Here is a 13059-nt window from a genome sequence, read left to right on the forward strand (position 1 = left end):
GATGAAATGATTCTAAGCAAATATAATTAAGAAGTATATATCAAAATTTATAAAGGACTATAACAAATGATAAGAAAAATATCCTCTGAGTAATACTCTGCAGTGAAGTTGAAGGACACTCTGTCCTATTCATGAGGGGTTGTGATTTAAACCTACACTGAGATACAACTATTCCAGGGTTAGAAACTAAATGAAAATGGAAACATGCAGTGAGGCTTTGGGATAACGGAAGTATGTCCTGCTTTTTCTGGGAAGGTAAACTGGTGCAACCATTTCAGAAAAGTTTGTCAAATCGTCCAACTTGTAGATATACATGCTATTTTCATGCAGAAATTCTATTTTAAGGTTTGTACTGATCGAAATACATGAACTGAGCTTGGTGGTACACATCTGTGATCTCAACACCCTAGAGGGCTGAGGCAGAAGAATTACAAATTTGATCTCAGACCTAGAAATTCAGCACTTTAGCAAGAACTCACCTCAAAATATAAAATGTAAGAAAGAGCTGGGGACGTAGCTCAGTGTGAAGGCCTTGGATTTCAAACTTCAGTATTGCAAAGAGAAAAACAAACACAAAATACAAACATGAGTGGTAAGAAATATATGGAATTTTCACAATCCAACAGTGCTTCCAACTTGACATCAAATTGGATGGAAATGTATGTATGAATATAATATAAAGCAAAAGCAGCATGCAAACTAAATTGTATTATTGAAGTCATAGTGTTCAAAAACAAAGAAAGAAAATGTGAATAGAACAGGGATAGGAATATTGGTTACCTACAGAGAAAAAAGAAAAGAAAGGGGAAATATTATAGAAGGACATATGTCTTTTGCCATGATGGGGTATTAATTATCAGCTGGTTAAAAATACCTTGATATCTTAAAGAAGAAATATCTATTATACTAGTTTCCAAGGATCAGGACTCTGATACGATTTAGCTCTGTGTCTCTGGCTAAATGTCTTTTCCTGAGACTGAATGTACTTTTTAGGATGGCAGGTCTATTGAAGGATAAAGTACCTTATTTAAGGTTCACTGATGTGGTTTTGGCGCACATCACAAACTTACCCCTAAGCTCGTGCATAAAGGTATCTCCTAAAAACGGCCTCATGACATTACAGCTGGCTTCCTCTAGCCTGACTAATTTAGAGTAGATCACGAGAAAGAAATTTAAGAAGGAAACTTCTGTATTTTTCAGCTAACCTCAGAAGTAATGTCCCTTTAAAGGCAGTATGACATTTGTTAGAAGCAAATTGCTGAAGAAGCCAAACAGCATGACTAACAGGAAGAATCACTAAACTCCATCTTAGAAGTTGCTTATGATCGCTGACTTTCTTTTGTATTGACTTCTCTCTGTTGACATACCAGATATAGTTTCTGTTTTCTTGATTAGAATTCTAATGTTAAGCAACAATTTCTTTTTTTGGTGAGAATTTGGGGAGATTTATTTAATGAGTACTTATTTTTTATTTTAAAAAGCAAAACAGAAAAAAAGGTTAGAAACAATACATAATTTTGAAGAAATACTAGGAAACTAGCACTAATTAATATATTGCATATTGTTATTTTATAAGTAGTTGTTCAGCTTTTAAGATTTAGTCATAAAAATGATCAATCAAACAGTGAAAGCACAAATTGTTTTTTTATGAAATAACAGAGGTTGGTAGCATGTATGTATCTTGTATATATATGCATACACACACACACATACACACATACACACATGTATAACAATATATGTATACCTAGGTACATATAATCTTTTCCCCTCCCAGTAATTCTTTCCTTTTGAGCACTTTCTTTGTCTTTCATTTTCACAATATCTATTGTACGTTTTGAATCTTATTACTCTTACAGTTTCTTTTTACACTAAGGAGAGAATATGAATTTTACAAAAGTGAGAGTGATTTATTTCATTTATGAGTATTGCCTCAATTTACCTATAAAAACCCCAAGACTATCCTTCTTTTCAGCTGAATAATACTCCATTTTATACAAATGCCACATCATTTTATTCACCGCATGACTGATGGGCATTTGTACTGTTTCCAATGTTTAGCTATTACAAATTTTGCTGCTATAAATATGGGTGGCATGATGTTTTCATTTTTTCTGGGAAAATACTCAAAAGAGGAATGGCTGGAGTGAATAGGATTTCCAATCTCAGTTTTTCCAAGAATCTCCACACTGATTTCCACACTAGCTGTACCAGTCTACATTTCCACCAACAGTGTACATGTGTTTCTTTTTCCCCACAACCTCATCAACATTTGTTATTGGTTGATTTCTTGATGGAATCTCAGTATTGTTCTAATTTGCACTTCTTGAATGACCATTGATGCTAAACATTTCTTCATATATTTATTTGCCATTTGTATGTCTTCATCTGAGAAGTGCATGTTCATCTCAGATGCCCATTTTTGGATTGGATCTTTGAATTTGAGGGTCTGATGTTTTTCAGTTCTTTGTACATTCTATATATGTCCTTTGTCTGAGGGAGAGCTGTCTAAAATTATTTGACATTCTGTTGGTTTTCTTTCACTCTGTTGTTGATTTCTTTTAAAGTGTAAAAACTTTTTAGTAAGACGAAATCCCAGGTGTTAATTCTTTGAGATACTTCCCCAGTGCTTTGCATTTTGTTCATGAACTCTTTGCCTACCGCTATGTCTTTAAGATTTTTGCTTACCTTGACTTTCAGTAGATTTAGTTTCTATTTTGATATTTAGATCTTTGATCCTTTTTGACTTTAGTGTATGGTGATGGAGAAACTGAAGACAGATTTTCAGACCTTGAAGATAAGATTGTAGCCAGTGATCACAAAAGGAAAAAACTTAGAAATCACAAGAAATCATGAGTTAGCAATTCAGCAACTTCAGGATGATGCAACAAAAAACAGTGTAAGATTGATAGGTGTCAACGAAAATGCAAGAGTCAACATAAATGACATAAAAGAACTATTTGTAGAAGTAATAGCAGAAAACTTCCCATTCATGGGAAAATAATCTGATACACAGATAAGTGAGGCATATAGAACTCCAAATAGTCATAACCAAAATAAATCTATACCCAGACATATAATAATCAAGATCCAAGATATAGACCATAAAAAGCCAGGAGAGTCCTGGGAACTTCTCATCATAAGCTCTCCAGTGAAGACAAGCCTGGTGGGAAGTATTTCAAGCCCTGAAAGAAAACAACTTTCAACCCAGATTGATGTACCCTGGAAAAGTCTCTTTGAAAATTAATGGAGAAATAAGATACTTCCATGGCAAAGGATAACTGAAGAAATTCACGTCCACCAAACCAACCTAGAAAGAGTACTGAGAGAAATATTAAATAGAGATGAAAATAATTTCTAATCATGCAATTATTACAAAATCAACTGTAGGCATGCGTGAGTCTATTATGATTTTCAGAAGGGTATTTTTCTACTGGTTTTTGTTTGAAAAATAAATAAATTAAAAATAAATCAATTGATTAAAAAACAAAATTGCTGCTTACCACTTTAAAGTTATGGATGTCTAAATATTATTTTCAACTTTGCAACTGTTTGAAAAATCACAAGAGGTAGTGTTTATTAGGGATAATAAAATTTAGCTAAGCCTATTAATATGTCTACCTCTAAAAATTATATATTATAAATGATTGAAAATAATATATGCTTTTAATGCAAATAAACTGAAAAATTATTTTATTAATCATTACAGACAAAATCAAAATGCATTTAAAACATAATTTTCAGTGATGACCAAAAAGACATAAATTGTTTTCAAACATTTTTATCTATTCATGAAGTTGATCAACCTAAATATGACCTTTGATTGGACATTATTTTGAAAAATAATAATATATATATTTTTAATTCAGAAATATGTGCATTTTAAGATAGTTTTGAGATAGTTGTAGTAATCATATTATGCTATAAAATATTTTTTGATGAATCAGTGAATATTGTTGGTATTTTTCACAAAATTTCAGAGACAATGGTAAGCCAATACATAATATTTTAAATAAAAGTTAATTGCAATATATAGCTTGAAATATCACATTTATGAAATTTGGTTGGGTGTTCATTTTGAGAAACAGTAAAATACAATTTTTTAAATAAATAGTTTATTGTAAAATAAATGCTAAGAAACTGTATCACCCAAATTAATTTGAATAGATTTTTAGGCATTTATTAATATCAGAATACTTGAAAACATTCTGATATTTTAATCATAAACCTACTCCACTGAAAACACTGAAATTCAAAACTAACGATTTTAATATATGTAACAGATGTAAAATATACTAGTAGACAAGCTACTATCAAATGATTTAGCCAATTATTTGAGAAGAATGATTATTTAAAATTGTGTAGCATTTGGATTGAATTTTTCTATTTTTGAAAATTCTAAATTTGTTCAATTTCTAAATTGGAAAGTGTTCTTTAGTGAATGCTTCTGATTTTATTATTCTGCTGCAGTTGCTTTCTAAATTTTCTAGTAATTTTTAATTGCCAAATGTATTATCTTAGAGGAGGATGGGCTGTAATTTAATCCTATAAAGTTAGTGTACTTACCATCTATGGGGGAAGGTAAAAACTGAAATATCTCTGTGAACACCAAGAAATCTTTGTCAGAAGGTGAAATTCTATGACTAGAGTAAGGAATATGTACTATGTGTTGTTTTGAAGTAACTGTTCTATCAGATTTTGCCAAAAATTTTCATAAATATCTAGAAAAATGTTGGAAGCCCTTTATTAATTGAATTAAGAAAATTCACCACATTGTCAGTAACACTGAGAATGGCATCAGTCTACCATTGTAGATCTATACCATGCCCCAAATCATTCATGAACAAATTAAGTGGTCATGTTAAAGACTGGAGTTAGGAATCTATTAACAAACTAATCTTTTCATGTTTTCCAAAACGATGCAGTTGAAGAGATGATGTACCAATGACTAGATAAAGAAAATGTTATTCTTTTAATTCAAATAATATCTGAGTTGAAGTTCAGTACTAGCCCCCTGTAGAAATTTGACCATTAATTGTTTTGCTTTTTTAAACAACTGATTGATTATATCTAGAAACACCAAAAGATGTGGTAAAAGAAAGAGTGGTTGGAAAATTCATTGTGATTAATTGTCTTTTAGACTAATAAAAGTATATTTAGATTATAAAGTGGTAGATATTTTGCACAGGATAAAAAAAAAACTATTCCCTTTACCTTATATGCAGGAACAAAAATATAAAGTATCGTATTGCTGCACTGCAGGAGAGAAGGAGTTAATCTTATTTTTGCTGATATACTAAGTGTCTATATATCCAAAGTGTGGGCATGTAGTCCCTGTTGGGAAGACTCCTTCAATTAATGCTTTTCTGCTACTGGACCAGTGATTTCATTTCAAGCATTAATGCATTTAAAAGGACATAAAGTAAGATAAAGATTTGAGATCATAAGATCAGGTTCACATTGAATTCATCAGTCTACTTATTTATGCAAAGAAAAAGATTTACATGTTATAGCTGTAATTCTACCTTATAAACTCTCTCCTTAGTCACAAAAATGGGAACTGCATTATTACTAAAGTTTTCTGTATCTTCTTTTTTGCAAATGAGCAGCTCCCTAAGTGGGCAAATCAAATTGAAGCCCATATCTGAAGTGGTGGTAATGATCAGTCCACAACGATACTGAAAATTGATATGAGAGTAAAAGTCCCTCACAATGACATCCTGTGAGTGGTAGAGGTCCTGATTTAGATCTGGACTGAACATATACAAAGAACGTGCCTCTCTTCCTTCCTTCCCTCATGAAATTTTGAAGGCACAGGTTGAGAGACACTGACTTATTGCCTCATGAATTCATTTGAGGCGGCATATATTGAAATTGAAAGCACTATTACACAAGTAGCTCATTGTACATGGTGATAAGAAACCTATTACTTAACTTGACTGAACACCTGTCACGAATTGCTCTTGAAATCATCTTGGACTTGCACACTTGTGCTATACCCCAAGGAAAGCAAACTTATTCTTTATAATAAGTACTAAGTGGTAGTCCAGAACCATGTATCTGTCCACTTTCTATTCCCCTATGAGAGAGACTTCAGCGCTACTTAAAAATTAAGAACTGGACATTATGGTTCACATAGAATAGTCAACATTTTGATAAACTTTTGCTGTAATTACTGAGTTGATAGTTTTATCAATCAGTATAGACTAAGAACTACTGCAATTGATCTCTGACACTTAATTGGTCTTAAAGAACAATTATTTACTTTTTGCTCACTTTAGGCTAGGTATAATTTTTCCCTAGGTATACTTCTCATCGCTACCTTAGAAAACAGTGAAAGAACAACCTCTTTTAATGACACTGATGTTGTAGCAACAGGAAAAAAAATGAAAGGCAGCAGACGCGACAGTTTTTAAAACTTGTGTTTAGCAGCGATCTACATGTCATTTCCCCTTTTATTCTGTTGTTACAATACCATTGGTGACTGTATTATGGGCTCTAATCCACGCATAGAATAATCAAGGGTTAAAGAGGACTGATTATAAAACCCAGCACTCAGAAGGATGAGGCAGGAGGAAAGCTGAGTTCGAGGACAGCCTGAAGTACAAAGTGAGACCAGGCCAGTCTGACTGAACTGCATAGTGACATCCTGTTTCAATATATATATATATATATATATATATATATATATATATATATATGTATATATGTGTGTGTGTATCCATTGTATATATATATGTATATGTATATATACATATATATATTGTATATGTATATATATATATATATATATATATGACTTCCAATGGATGACTCAGGTTTTTCTCCTTGTCATGGAGTGTCTCTTTGTATCAGGCATTGTTTAGGTAATATTGACATAAGACAGAAAGACTTTCTTCCAGTTTTCACGAAAACTGGATGGAGCAGTGGGGTTTTTCTTCTTCATCAGCTAGCATCAACTTGCACCTACTCTCATGTTATGTTTGTACTTACAGTCAGCATTACCCTTGCTGGGTGACCATGCATCACACTTTTAGAAGCACTATAACCTAGTAGCCATCACCTCAGATACTTCTGACATTACCAGTTGTTTGACTTTTGTTGATTTCTGCTGTTCTAGAAATTTCTATTTTTTCTTACCTTTGAAGAATCTGGAAACCATGTATACTATGACCAATAAAAGAAAATTAAAATGAAAGCTCTCACAATATCAGTTCTTATCAATTCATTGCTCTTTACTCCTCTAGTAAAAGAAAGAGTAGCTCCTTCTGCGAATCAAAGTTCTATAATTTTCTGATAATAAAATAAAGTCATCCTACTATGCTAACTTCTTAACTCCTTCAATTCTCTGCATAGAAAACTTCATTTATTCCAGGGAATCAGGTTTAAGTGAGAATATTTAGTGTTTATTTTTCTGTGTCTGGCTTATTTGACCTCACAAGACATACTCTAGGTCATTCATGTGTCATGGGTCACATGATTCCCTTCTTTTTTAAGACTAAAATATATTCCATCCCATGTGATCACATTTTCCAGAACCAGTTTGTCTATTTATGGACATACTGTTTGATTTCACATTTTAGCTATAGCTATTATGAATAATGTTGCAAGATACATGAAAATGGACATATCTTTTTGACATTCTGAGTTCAAAGCCTTCAGACATGCACATAGAAGTACAATTGGTGGATCAAATCATAGTCCTAGTGTTAAATTTTTGAGGAATTTCCATAGTGGTTGTATCTTGCTCATTCCTATCAACAGTATGTAAGGGTTCCCTTTACTATTCCTCCTTTCCTGTACCAACTATTTTCATCTTTTTGATATTAGCCTTTCCAGTTGGTATGAGGTAATACATCTTTATGGTTTAGAATTGCATTTTCCTAATGAATATTGTTGATGAGTACTTTTAAAATATATTTGTTGGCTGTTTCTTTACTTCTCTTATCAGATGATTATTTGAAAATATTTTCTCCATCTGTAGATTGTCTTCTCGGTGAAGTGAATGATTCCTTTGCTGTATAAAATCTTTACACTCATAAGATCTAAACCAAGAAAGAATGTTAAAAGCTCTTAGAGAGGACTACCAAATCATTTATAAGGGCATGTCCACTAAAATAAAAACAGATTTATCAACAGAAATATTAAAGGCCAGGATGAACTGGAGTGATGCACAGAGAAAGAAAATAATTGCCTATCCTTGTTATTATATCTTAAAAGTTACCTTCTCACTCAGTAGAAAAATAAAGACTTTCCTCATTAAGTACAAACAAAAGACATTCATGATAACTAAGCCAGCATTGCAAAAGATCCTTAAGGGAATCCTCAACATGGATGAAGAGGACACAACAAAAGGCATAAAACAAGGGGGAGGCATCTTTTAGGGAGGGTGGATAAGTGAAAGAGAAACAAAAATATACCAAACATTAGAAAAATGATAAAACTATAGTTATTAGTAAATATCTTTCAATAATTTAATATAAAGTACATTAACTGTCCAATTAAAAGACATATACTGGCATATTGGATAAATAAATGTCTTACTTTCATGTTGCCTGCAAGAGACACACCTCATCTACAAAAACATGGCATACAATCAAAAGAATGAGAAATGATATTCCAAGCAATTGGAGCCAACAGGAAGCAAAAAGAACTATACTTATACCTTACAAGGTAGATTTTGAAATAATATTGGTCAAAAGCGTAAAAGTAAGGCAGGATATATTTGTAAAGGAAAAACATATCAAGAAGATACAATAAGACATACTCAATTGATTCCAATGTCAGTGCATATAATTTTACAAAACACTCTGATATAAAAAGACAGAAAAGCTCCAATACAATTATAGTGAAGACTTTAATACAAGTCTTTCACAGACAGATCAGTTAGATGCTTTCCCCAAAAACACAACAAAGAAACATTGGAATTAATTTATACTTTAAGTCAAATGAATTTAACATATATCTATATACTTTTACATCCAAGTATAATAGCCCATAGAACTTTTTTCAAAATAAGCCATATTGTAGGCTATGAAACAGATCTCAGTATATATATATATATATATATATATATATATATATATATGGCTTGAAATAATTTCACTCGTCCTATCAGATCATAGCAGAAGGAAACTAGAAATCAGCAGCAAATGGAACTGCAGAAATTACACCGACAGACACAGACTAAATAATCAATTAGTGGATCACAGAGAACTTGAGGAAGAAATTTAAAAATTCCGAGAAATGACCAATCATAGAAACATAGTATATAAAAGAGGTTTTAAGAGAGAATTTGTGATGGTCACATTGACATGCCAGTTTGACGGGACTGAGTGACTTCTAGAGAGGAATTTGAGAGTTGGAGGCATGAGGACACCATGCATCAGTGGATTGCTTCACTTTTGTTCTTTCTTTGATTAGTTCTCTTTCTAGGTACTTAAGTTTTGAAGCTATTGTGAATAGAATTGCTTTCATTGTTTTCTTTCTCATTCAAATTATTACTGTATAGAACACTATTATTTTTGTGTGTGTTGAATTTTTATCTTGCTACTTTGCTGATTAACTACCATGTATAAAAGCCTTCGGAAAGATTTTTTTGCTTTCAATATAAAGATTCACATCTGAAAATATGGATAGATTTCCTCTTTGTCTATTCATATTACTTGTATTTCTTTAAGGTGGCTTGTTTCTGTGGATAAAACTTCAAGTACTATACTTAACTGGGACTAGGAGTGGACACTCAGGTCTTATTTCTGATTTTAAAGGAATTGTTTTCAGTTTTTCTCCATTCCGTGGTAAGCTGTCCATGAGTTTGTCCTATATGTCCTATATTGTATGAGTTTGAATAAGATCTTTCTATACATTTTCATCAAGGTTTACAAACATGGATGGATGCAGGATTTCATCGAAAGATTTTTTTATATCTTGTTTAGATCAGGTGACTTTTATCATTGATTTTATTTTTATTTTACTTCCTGATCTATGCATGTTGAAACATTCTGGCATCCCCAGTATGAAATCAACTTAGTCGCTGTGTATGATGCATTTCACATGTGGTAGAATTCTGTTTGGAAGTGTCTTATCAAGGAATTTACATCTATGTTCATCAAGCATATTAATTTGTATTTTTTTCATGGCTTCTAATCTGGATTTAGTATCGAGATAATGGTAGTTTTCAAGAATGAACTGAGTACTATAAATCTTCCTGTCCTATTGTCTGAAGTTTGAGGAGCATTGATATTAGTATCTTTGTAAAGTTGTGGAAAAATTCACTGGTAAATCCACAAGATTTTTGGTTTTCCAAAGTTGGTTAAGTTTTTATTACACAGTCAATTTTAATTATTATTATTAATTTTGGGATCTTCACATCTTCTTGGTTCAGTTTTAATAATTCACATATATTTTTAAAATTATCTATTTTTTCCTGAATCTGAAGTACTGTAATATACTTTTTCAAAATAATGTCAAATAATTCTCTGGGTTTCAGTGTGTCTATTGTGATTTCAGCTTTGGTTTTATTCATTTGGACTTTCCTTATTTTTCTTTCAGTAATCTTGGCTAGGAGTTTTTCATTCTTTTTCCTTTCAACAAATCAGCTCAAAAGAGGACTGAATAAAGAAAATAGGACATCCGTAACAATGAAATACTCAGCTGTAAAGAAACCGAATCGTGTCATTTGGAAGTAAATGGATAAAACCAGAAAACACAATATTAAACAAGATATGCCAGTTTGGAAAATTAAATATACATGTTTGATCTTATGTGCTAATATATAAATAAATAAGGAAAAATGCAGAAAAATTGGTGGTAGACTTTAAAAGTTAGGAAAGATCCGGAGGATGTTAAGAACGGGAATGGGAACTGAAAATGATCCACATGTTATATACACATGGCAGATTCCCAAATGAACCTCACTGTGTTACTAACTTTTACAACAACAAAAGCTAAACTTAAAAAAAAAAAAATTGGAGGAAGTTACCAGCAAAAAGGACAAAATTATAACATGAAGTAAATGGGGAGAAAGATGAAGTGGGACAACATTGGAAGCTTATTTATTTACCTATTTTGTTGAGAGTTTATAAACTGATAAGAAAACTTACTAAAAGTATTAGCATTAGTGAGATAAGAACTAACAAAATAATAGTAAGTGTACTTCACAACAATAAAGTTTAATTTACTTAGTGGAAGTTAAGACAATATGATAACGTTAAATCAGGAAATAAGATGACCAAAACAAGCCTAAACAAAGGAAAGTTAAATAAATATAAATAGCTAAAACTCAGCAGGAAAAAAAAAAAATAAAGAACTGCACAGCAAGGGCTGGGGATTTAGCTCAGCGGCATAAGCCCCTGCCTTGCAAGCACGTGGTTGTGAGTTCAATTCCTGGTACCAATTAAAAAAAAAAAAAAAAAAGAAAGAAAGAACTGCACAGCAAATTGTTACTTAGAAAAAAAATTCATAAAAATTGCAAAACAGAGAACTGAATGGAAACTAATAAACCGAACAAATATATGCCCAAAAGAAAACTAGGAAATAAATCTAATAAGCAAACAAATGTTACATAAAATCTACAGGAAAAGTCAAATATATATATGTATATATATATATATATATATACACATATATATGTTTATATATTTAATTGGAACAATCAGTCAAAAAGACATAACAATGATGAACGTATATGCTTCTATGTTACAGTCTCAAACTATATATTTTAATAAAGATTAGGACAGTGGTAAGATATAAAGAGCAATAACAGTTGACTAATTTATTATACTTTTTGAAATAAGAAAAAAAACATAGAAGAAACATAATATATGAACGATGTGTGTGTGTATATGGGTAAAAAATACATATATATTATATAGTGAATTTAAAATGGTTTGTTAAACATCACATCCTCTGCTACTCTGATTCTATTGATTCTATTAGGGCTTCTGATCCATTGAGTGAATCAACGCTTTCCTGTCCGCCATTCTATTTCTGTTTTTACTTATGATCTTACCCAGATGAAATTTCAGTTCTGCGTTCAATCAAAATAATCACCTCTGTATTTATGCACTTGACTCTCTTACCTCTCACTTGCTTCGCTTGATCTGTTTGGTGAAACCACAGATTTGATTAATCTACAGATCCACGACGTCCCTTGAGCCACTGAATATGACTACATAAAGATATGCTATGCGACAGACTTTTCATATTTTAAAATCAAGATAAAAACTTTCAGCGATCTCAAGATTGCCAGACATCCCAGGCCATTCACCTAGACACGTTAGTGAATCCCACACCATTCATCTAGATACTTAGGTGAATATTTCACATTTTATCTCTTCAAAGCTAACACTTCTTTTTACAGTGTCTTTCTCAGCTGATGACCATACGTTGTGCTTGCTTCAGAAAACTGAAAAAATTAGAAAATTTCTCCAAATTTCCTGACCATATTTATTTACTCTTCAAAAGCTACACTAAACACACTTCGGTTTCCCAGAAGGGAGCAAAAATAAGCTGCTCATGTGCCTCGCCAAGTCGGTTTCTCTTTCCTCTCATTCTTTTAATTCTACATTTTCTACTCTGAATCAGCATTGATGCTCTCCATTGGATGAACTCTTGAATTGCAAAACATTTTGTAATTTAATTATGCTTTTTAAAAAAATCTTTTGAGTTTACCACTCATTCTTACTTTAAAGTAGAAGAAAAAGAAAAAAAAAAAAAACAAAATAAAACGTAACATAAAACAAGACATCTTTACTCAGCATCCAGGTGAGCATTGTTTTTCTGTTCGCTCCTGTTAGCAGCATTCCACTACAGTTAGTTAGTCTGCTTCCTTAATATATGTACTTATTAAAATTTTAGCTACTTAAATTAACATTTTACTTGTCAGATTCCTGAAACTGCTCAGATCAAAGTCATCAATGGAGTCAGGTTGCTAAATTTAATGGACGTTTTTCATGGAGTGTTGAACATCTGATCACTCCTTTCTCCTCCCATGTCTTTCTTTAGTGGATTTTAGGACAAGTCACTGTATTTAGTTTTCCAACATTCCACAAAGTTTAC

At 31.8% G+C, this 13059-nt stretch overlaps 1 pseudogene; it reads right to left on the reverse strand.

Moving 5' to 3' along the window:
- Positions 1-13059, reverse strand: part of LOC100733029 (ATP-dependent RNA helicase DDX3Y-like) — a 167153-nt pseudogene that overhangs the window by 74930 nt on the left and 79164 nt on the right.

Source organism: Cavia porcellus, unplaced genomic scaffold (assembly GCF_034190915.1).
Source record: "Cavia porcellus strain 051 isolate PalLab524CR breed Dunkin Hartley unplaced genomic scaffold, mCavPor4.1 scaffold_22, whole genome shotgun sequence".
In the NCBI taxonomy this organism is placed as follows: domain Eukaryota; kingdom Metazoa; phylum Chordata; class Mammalia; order Rodentia; family Caviidae; genus Cavia; species Cavia porcellus.